At 46.5% G+C, this 8,018-nt stretch overlaps 1 pseudogene; it reads right to left on the reverse strand.

Annotated features, from left to right (window-relative positions):
* LOC122744445 overlaps positions 1-4,595 on the reverse strand; it is a 197,734-nt pseudogene extending 193,139 nt beyond the window's left edge.
* Positions 4,596-8,018: the final 3,423 nt, after the last annotated feature.

Raw genomic sequence — 8,018 nt, forward strand, 5'->3', positions numbered from 1 at the left:
GAGGGACCTTAGAACAGAGAATGTCAGAGCTGGGAAGGACCGTAGAACAGGAAATGTCAGAGCCTGGAAAGGCCTTAGAACAGAGAATGTCAGGGCTGAGAGGTGTCTTAGAACAAGGAATGTCAGAGCTGGGGAAGGGCCTCAGAACAGAGGATGTCAGAGTTGGGAGGGGCCTTAGAACAGGAAATGTCAGAGCTGAGAAGGGCCTCAGAACAGGGAATGTCAGGGCTGAGATTACAGTTTACCTTGTCCAGCCCCTTGAATTTTAAACTTCCTTCTCCTGTCCTTTAAAATCCACACAGAGACATCTTTATCCCACAACCCCAAGACCCTCCTGGATTCTCTGACCTTCCTTTGGAAAGGCTGCTTGACTGTGCTGGCAGAAGAGGGCCAGATCAGATAATGCTGGAGCATCAATGACAGGTCATTTCCCTGTGCAGCAGAGCCCCTCCCCCACCCAACAGAACACTGGCTGAAGATAGAGTAGAGGCCAGCTAGAGCCTCCAAACTTAAAACTTCCTCCCAGATAAAGCAAGATTGATCTACAATGCAGGTTTATATCCTACAGGCTCAGCTGCCCTTTGAAGCCCGTTCTTCCCAACATTAGAGGGAATTTCACTTAGTAAAGCAGGAGTCCTGTCCGGAAGTATTCATTGATAGCCAGTCCATTTCCAAATGGCAAAAACAGTGTATAGACCACTTGATGGGAATCTTGATGCCTCAGTATCAAGCATTTGGCTCCTGTTCACTCTTCCCATCCACCCTATCTTCACTCCCACACCTTTATCCCAGCCTCCAAGGTGGGGTAGCTGGTACCCCATCCTCAGGCTTTTAAAAAAATTACAAATGTATTTTATTATTTTCCAGTTACATGTACAGATAGTTTTCAACATTTGTTTTCATAGGATTTTGAGTTCCAAATTTTTCTCCCTCCCTCCCTTCCCTCGTCCCTCCCCAAGACAGAAAGCAATCTGATATAGGTTATATATGTACAATCACATGAAACATATTTCTGCATTAGTCAATTCTTACCGAAAAGGATAATGGGATAATAATAGTACCTTCCTCTTTAGGCTACTAAGATAAGGGTGTAATGCATATTGGGGGGATTTTAAAGAGATTTTTATTTTGAATGGTTTCTACAAACTGTTGCAAGATGTAAGTAATTTGTTTGATAAAAATACCAAGCTCTCTTATCAAGCAAATTGAAATAACCCCAAAATATATTTCAGAGCTCACAGAGCTTAAAAAGAGCAAAGATTATATGCAAGCAGACAAAACCTATTTCTGCATTTCCTGTTTCCTGCTTGGACTGTCTTGGATACCACAGTAGATCTGTACATTTGAGGAAATGTAAGGATCATTTTGTTTGGAATTTCAGACACACCAAAACACGAAGTATTTACAAAGAAACTTTTGTTGTTTAGTCATTTCAGTCCTGTTTGACTCTTCGTGACCCCATTTGAGATTTTCTGGGCAAAGATACTGCAATGGTTTGCCATTTCCTTGTCCAGCTCATTTTACAGACAAGGAAACTGAAGCAGAAAGGGTTAAGTGACTTGTCCAAACGCCACAGTGTCTGAGGTCGGATTTGAACTCAGGTATTCCTCAATCCAGCAATTAAGGGACACTTCACATATACATTGCCCTGAGCTGTCTTTTTTTTTTTTTTTGGTCTCTTCTATGTTACAATCTTCAATTACAACTCTGTATCCCAGCCAAGTTCGTCTTTCCTTTCAGGATTAAACATATTGGAAAGCTGGAAACATTGTATTGTAAGAGTCTGCGCAGAAAGGTCTGCAGATAGCACTGGAACGTCACTGTTGGGGGAAGTCTGGTTTGCAAATCTCTGTAAAACTGTACCCCCTGCAAGTGGAGGACAACCAGCCGTTCCCGGGTCTATTACAGTCGTTCAAAAATGTACGGACCCTGGATGCATCAGTAGGGTCAGTAACGTGACCAATTTCCATAGGCCTGCCTGCTCATTCAAATCCATTCGCTTGTTCCAATGCTGTTTTGGCAAGTTCTGAATTTGAAAGCGTAATAAATCCCCATCCCTCTGATCCACCAGTTTCACTAACCGTCAGCAACTGAATGCTTTTGGATCCTGCCAAAAGGCTCTACGACTCCCCGAAGCACATCTTCTGTTATGTTAAAGTGGGATGATCCTACAAAAGTCTCCGGGGTCCAGCACTTCCTTTTCTTTAAGTTACTTGCCAAAGTGGCAGCCCGCTTCTTTTCTGCCTGGGAGGCCTTGTACAATGGTAGACGTTCTTAAGACACGCTGGCCGCTTAATCCTGTTGCTAGAGGCACTGAACTCTCATCTATGAATTCTCCACAAACGAGTCCTTCCGATCTCCTCCGACTTCTATCGGAAATCATTGTTACATCGTGGACCTTTCCTACAATAGGAAAAAACAAAACTCCAAATCTCTTGGTCTCATTCTTGCTGCCAGTTGCATGCCGATCATTGTCCTAGCAGCTTCCTCTGGAGAAAGGTTGTCAATCGGTTCCCTTAATTGTATGCTATGCGGCAACCGGGTATTTGCACCGCTGGCACGGTTAAATTTTGGTCCGCAAGCAGAGACTTCGACAGCAGCCTCTGATGCGGCCTTTTCCCCTTTGAGAACTATTGCATCTTCGTTCTTCGCTTCGGCTGCGTCTGCATCCGCGGCTCTTTTTCCTCTCTCTGTCTCTGCCTCAGTTGAGTCTCTTAACTCTTGCTGCTCCTTCCGTCGTGACTTGGATTTCTATTCTCTGTTTGTTTTTGTTTTGTTCTCTTCTTGCTAGCCTCTTCATGGCCCCGAGCGTTGCTCAAATGATCTCATCCTTCTTATAAGGACCCTCGAGCGTTTCTTCAATATCAAGATCGTTTGCTGTTCTTTCAGAACACCTGGGCGGGTTCTTGAGTAAGTGGGGGGCTCGCGTCTCTTGGAGGGGCTGCAGCTATGGCTACGATCTGGACCCAAGTCGCAATCCTGCTCTCTCTCTCTTCTGCCCTCTTGCCCGCCCGCCCATTCTGAGTTTCGGGCGCTCAGGGCCGCAGGGCCTGAGCAGATCGAAAAGAGAATGCAGGGATTGGAAGAGCTCGCGTGGGTGAGGCAGGGCGGCGGCGGCACATCGGAAACCAACCGTGCGACAGTGACTGCAGATCTCGGAGATGACAGCTTCTGCTTTCACAGTCACACCCACTTATGAAACACACACACACACACACACACACACACACACACACACACACACCTGCTGTGCGCTTTGAAACCCGAAAGTGCTCCAGCCCGGGTGAGTGGCTACTCTTGTGAAGCAGAAGGAAGAACCCCTGCCGGCGTCGGGAGTCCCAGACTTGGTTTCAGGAGACTCACTAGCTGTATGATCTTGGGTAAATCACAACCTCTCTGGTTTCAGGAGACATCCACTCACTAGCTGGGTGATCTAGGGTAAATCAGAACCTCTTTGGTCTTCAGGTTCCTATTCTTTGAAAGGAGACGATCGTTCTACGTGACTAGGGAAACCCCTACCCGCTCTAAATCTATAATACTAATGGGCCTGAGTTAGCTGAATCCCCTGATCTACCAATGCTTCCTTGGCTGTCACCTAATGACTTCCTCAAGGGTCGGGATACTATTTTTGCCTTTTTTTGTATCCCCAACTTTTAGCAAAGTGGCTGGCACTGGGTAAACACTTTTTCTTTTTCCTTTTTTTTCTCCCCCCCCCCCGCCCCGGGCAATGAGGGTTAAGTGACTTGCCCAGGGTCACACAGCTAGTGTCAAGTGTCTGAGGTCGGATTTGAACTCAGATCCTCCCGAATCCAGGGCTGGTGCTCTTATCCACTGCGCCACCTAGCTGCCCCACAATGAACTTTTAAGAGCACCTACTATGGACCAGGAGCTACGTTAGAACACGGGAATATTAAAAAAAAAATCCCTGCTCTTAGGAGTTTACATTCTTTTGGGGGAAATGGCATGTACCAAGATGAATACAGGAATCAACAAGCATTTATTATGAACATACCAGGGACGGTGCTAAGTGCAAGGGGAGGGGGGCGGTGTACAAAAGCAAAAGTGAGATTACGTGGTGGGGGAGGAGGAAGGAGAAGAGATACAATATTCAAACATTAAAAAGAATTGGCGGGCCAGCTAGATGGTGCAGTGGATAAAGCACCGCACCGGCTCTGGATTCAGGAGGACCTGAGTTCAAATACGACCTCAGACACTGGACACTTACTAACTGTGTGATCCTGAGCAAGTCACTTAACCCGGAAAAAAGGAAAGAAAGGAAGGAAGGAAAAGAGAGAGAGAGAGAGAGAGAGAGAGAGAGAGAGAGAGAGAGAGAGAGAGAGAGAGAGAGAGAGAGAGAGAGAAAGGAGAGAATAGGGGAAAAAAGAAAAAGAATTGTGGGAGTGCATCAGACAGTTGCTAAGACTTCATTGGTAAAGAAGCGCCAATGAGGAAGTCCCTCTACCAATACACCTGTTCTGTAACATGAGTTATGGTCTTAGAAAGTTGACTGGGACACTGAAAGAGGTTAATTGACTTTCCGAGAGTCACGCAGCCAGGAGGTGTCAGAAACTGACTTGCACCCAGGTCTTCCTCATGCTGAGACCCCACCCCCACCCTTCCGCTGCCAAAAATGTGTACAAAGTAAATACAACGTAAGGTGAGGTTGTGGGGGGATGGGGAGGGGGAGGGGGAGGGGGCCGTCACTATTGACTGAAGTGGTCAGCAAAGGCTCAGGAGGAGACTAGTGAAATGAGCTTGTAAGGAAGTTAGTGGATGGACCGATGGATGGACGGATGGATGGGTAAATGGGTGAACCATGGTTGGAAGGATGCATGATCAGAATAGCTAAAGCGTGTGAATGGTTTCGATACACTAACCCCACCCCCACCCCCGGTTATTATCGTTCATTATAAGTGTCTTCCACTCCCAGAGGACTTATGAACAGTTCCTTCCTCCCCTGCCCCGACCCTCTTCCCCCTCAGTCCCCCTCCCCAATCAATAAACTCTGGGCCAGGAGCCTCTGTCACTACCAGGGGAGTATCGGGCGGCTTCCTCACTTCAAAGTCGCCCACCTGTCAGTGGGGAGGGATCGGCTCATTTAGGAGTGGAAGCTGGCTGCTGGGTCGGGAGCTGGGGGCGTCCAAGGCCTTTCCCCTGAAGCTTTTATATCTTTTTATGAGCAAATGAATCTCCCCTTCAAACAAGTGGGGCTGCGATAGGCCTGGTGGAGGCAGCCCGAACCATCGCGGGCCCCCGGCTCCAGGCTGGCCCGAAGCTCTTTAATCAGAAGAGAGTCGGGAGCTCCCGCCTCGTAAAGGAGGCTCCCCGGCGACCCCAGGCTGAGAGCGAGCCCAGCCCCCGGAAAAACCCTCGGGCTTCCTGGAGCCCCGCTGGAGATGAAAGGGGCGAGAGGCTCCGTCTCTGAGCAACACCTGGCTGCCCTCTCCTGGGGCTCAGGGAGCTGGCCACCAGAGGCGGAAGGTGCGTGGTCCAAGAGTCAGGGAAAGGGAACAGAAGCCCGGCTCTGCCTGTGGCTTGCTGTGTGGCCTCGAGCTAATCGCTCACCCTCTCTGGGCTTCTACGTTTCCAGTTTTCAGATGAGACTTTTGGGCTCCAGGATCATCAAGATCCTTTCCTGATCTATTCCTTGAGCCTTCCTGGAAACACATGGAGCTGTAGATGGGAGTGGATGAACTGGAGTTAGCTATGAAAATCAGTCCAGTAGCAGGAGGGCTGAAGGCTAAAGAGGAAAGAGCGAGTGAGAGCCTGCCTTCTCCCCGCCCCAATATATCAGTGCTCAACCGAGCTGGGCTCAGTCTTTCAGTGCCCCACTTCTCCATCTATAAAATGGGCACAGCTGGGGACAGAGCCATAGCAGTGAGCTTTCCTGGAGGTTCAGGGCAGTGGCTGAGATTCAACTCCTTTCTTAAGGTTTGAGAGATTTTTTAGTTTGACCTCAGCAGCCTTGTGTCCCCTTGCTGTGTTTGGATCTCCCAGACCCTGAAGGACTTGGGTTTTTGCCTGTGTATTTTAAAGCCCACCTAGTTTTAAGGTAGATGATGGCAGGGTGAGGCCCAGTTATTCTATCCCTTCTCCCTTCGGGGACTTAAACATACTTAAAAAGAATAGAGCTGTTGGAAAATTGTGAATTCCACAATAAACAGTACCAAATATTTCAAGATATAAAGAATGAAGAAGGAACTGTACAACACAGTCAAGTAATGCTTTTGAGAGACGGGGTAGAGAGGAAGGTGGGAGGGAGAGAGAGAGAGAGAGAGAGAGAGAGAGAGAGAGAGAGAGAGAGAGAGAGAGAGAGAGAGAGAGAGAAGGGAGAGAGAAGGGAGAGAGGGAGGGAGAGACAGACAGAGAGGGGGCCCAGTTTGTGTTGCTTTCTGCAGATCCCCTCCCTTCCTTCAAGTTATTTTCTTGTATTTTGGTGGGTTTTAAGGTCAATTTTATAAATTTGCATTTATACTCTGCTCCCCTCACCAAAATAATTCTTTTTAAATAATAAAATCCCCATTATAAACACCCACAGGTCAGCAAAGCAAATTCCCACATTGGCCATACCACAAAATATGTCTCTTCATTTTAGGTCCGTCACCTCTGGCAAGAATTGAGGGGAAAGTTTCCTCTTCAGTCTTTTTGGACCAGTGGATTGTCATTACATTAATCAGAGTTCTAAAGTAATTTGAAGTTCTTTTTCTCTATGCTGTTATTGTCATTGTGGAAATTGTCCTCCGGTTTCAGCTCATCTCTCAGAATTAGCTCAGAGTGGTCTTCCAGGTTTCCTCTAAAATGGTCCATTTTGGAATTTCTATGGTGCAATAATATTCCATTACATTTATTTAACAAAATCTACTAGCTGTTCCCCAATAGGAGGGATTTCCTCCTGGACTACTGCCTTGTTGCAGAGGAGCTTGTGGAACTCAATGAAATTATGAGCTATGCAGGGTTATCAGATGGATAGGTCACAGTAGAGAGTTCTGATTAAAGGTGATCTACTGGAGAAGGAAATGGCAAACCACTCCAAGTATCTTTGCCAAGAAAACCCCATGGACAGTCTAGTAGTAGTAGTAGTAGTAGTAGTAGTAGTAGTAGTAGTAGTAGTAGTAGTGATGGTGGTGGTGGTGGTGGTGGTGGTAGTAGAAGTAGTAGTAGTAGTAGTAGTAGTAGTAGTAGTAGTGATGGTGGTGGTGGTGGTGGTGGTGGTAGTAGAAGTAGTAGTAGTAGTAGTAGTAGTAGTAGTAGTAGTAGTAGTGATGGTGGTGGTGGTAGTAGAAGTAGTAGTAGTAGTAGTAGTGATGGTGGTGGTGGTAGTAGAAGTAGTAGTAGTAGTAGTAGTAGTGATGGTGGTGGTGGTAGTAGAAGTAGTAGTAGTAGTAGTAGTAGTGATGGTGGTGGTGGTAGTAGAAGTAGTAGTAGTAGTAGTAGCAGTAGTAGTAGTGATGGTGGTGGTGGTAGTAGAAGTAGTAGTAGTAGTAATAGTAGTAGTAGTAGTAATAGTAGTAGTGGTGGTAGTAGTAGTAGTAGTAGTAGTAGTAGTGGTAGTAGCAGCAGCAGCAGTAGCAGTAGTATCGTTGGCAGCGGTGGTAGTGGGAGTGGTGGTAGAGTAGATTATTATTATTAGTAGTATTATTAAAATAATAATAACTAATATGACCCCAGAAGATGAGCCCCTCAGGTCAGAAGGTCGTGCAGTAGATTACTGGGGAAGGGCAGAGGACAACTACAAGTAGTTCAAGTACTAATTAAATTACTGGGCCAAAGCAGAAAGGAAGCTCAGCTGTAGCTGCATCTGGTGACAAAAGGAAAGTCTGATGTGGTAAAGAAAAATATTGCATAGAAACTTGGAATGAAAGAGTCATGAACCAAGGTAAGGTGAATGTGGTCAAATAGGAGACAGAAAGATTAAACATCAATATCTTGGGTGTCAGTGAATTTAAATGAGAGGGGAGGGGTGAATTTAATTTAGATGATTACTACATATCAAGAACCCCTTAGAAGAAATGGAGTAA

The sequence above is a fragment of the Dromiciops gliroides genome, chromosome 1 (genome assembly GCF_019393635.1).
Source record: "Dromiciops gliroides isolate mDroGli1 chromosome 1, mDroGli1.pri, whole genome shotgun sequence".
Classification (NCBI taxonomy): domain Eukaryota; kingdom Metazoa; phylum Chordata; class Mammalia; order Microbiotheria; family Microbiotheriidae; genus Dromiciops; species Dromiciops gliroides.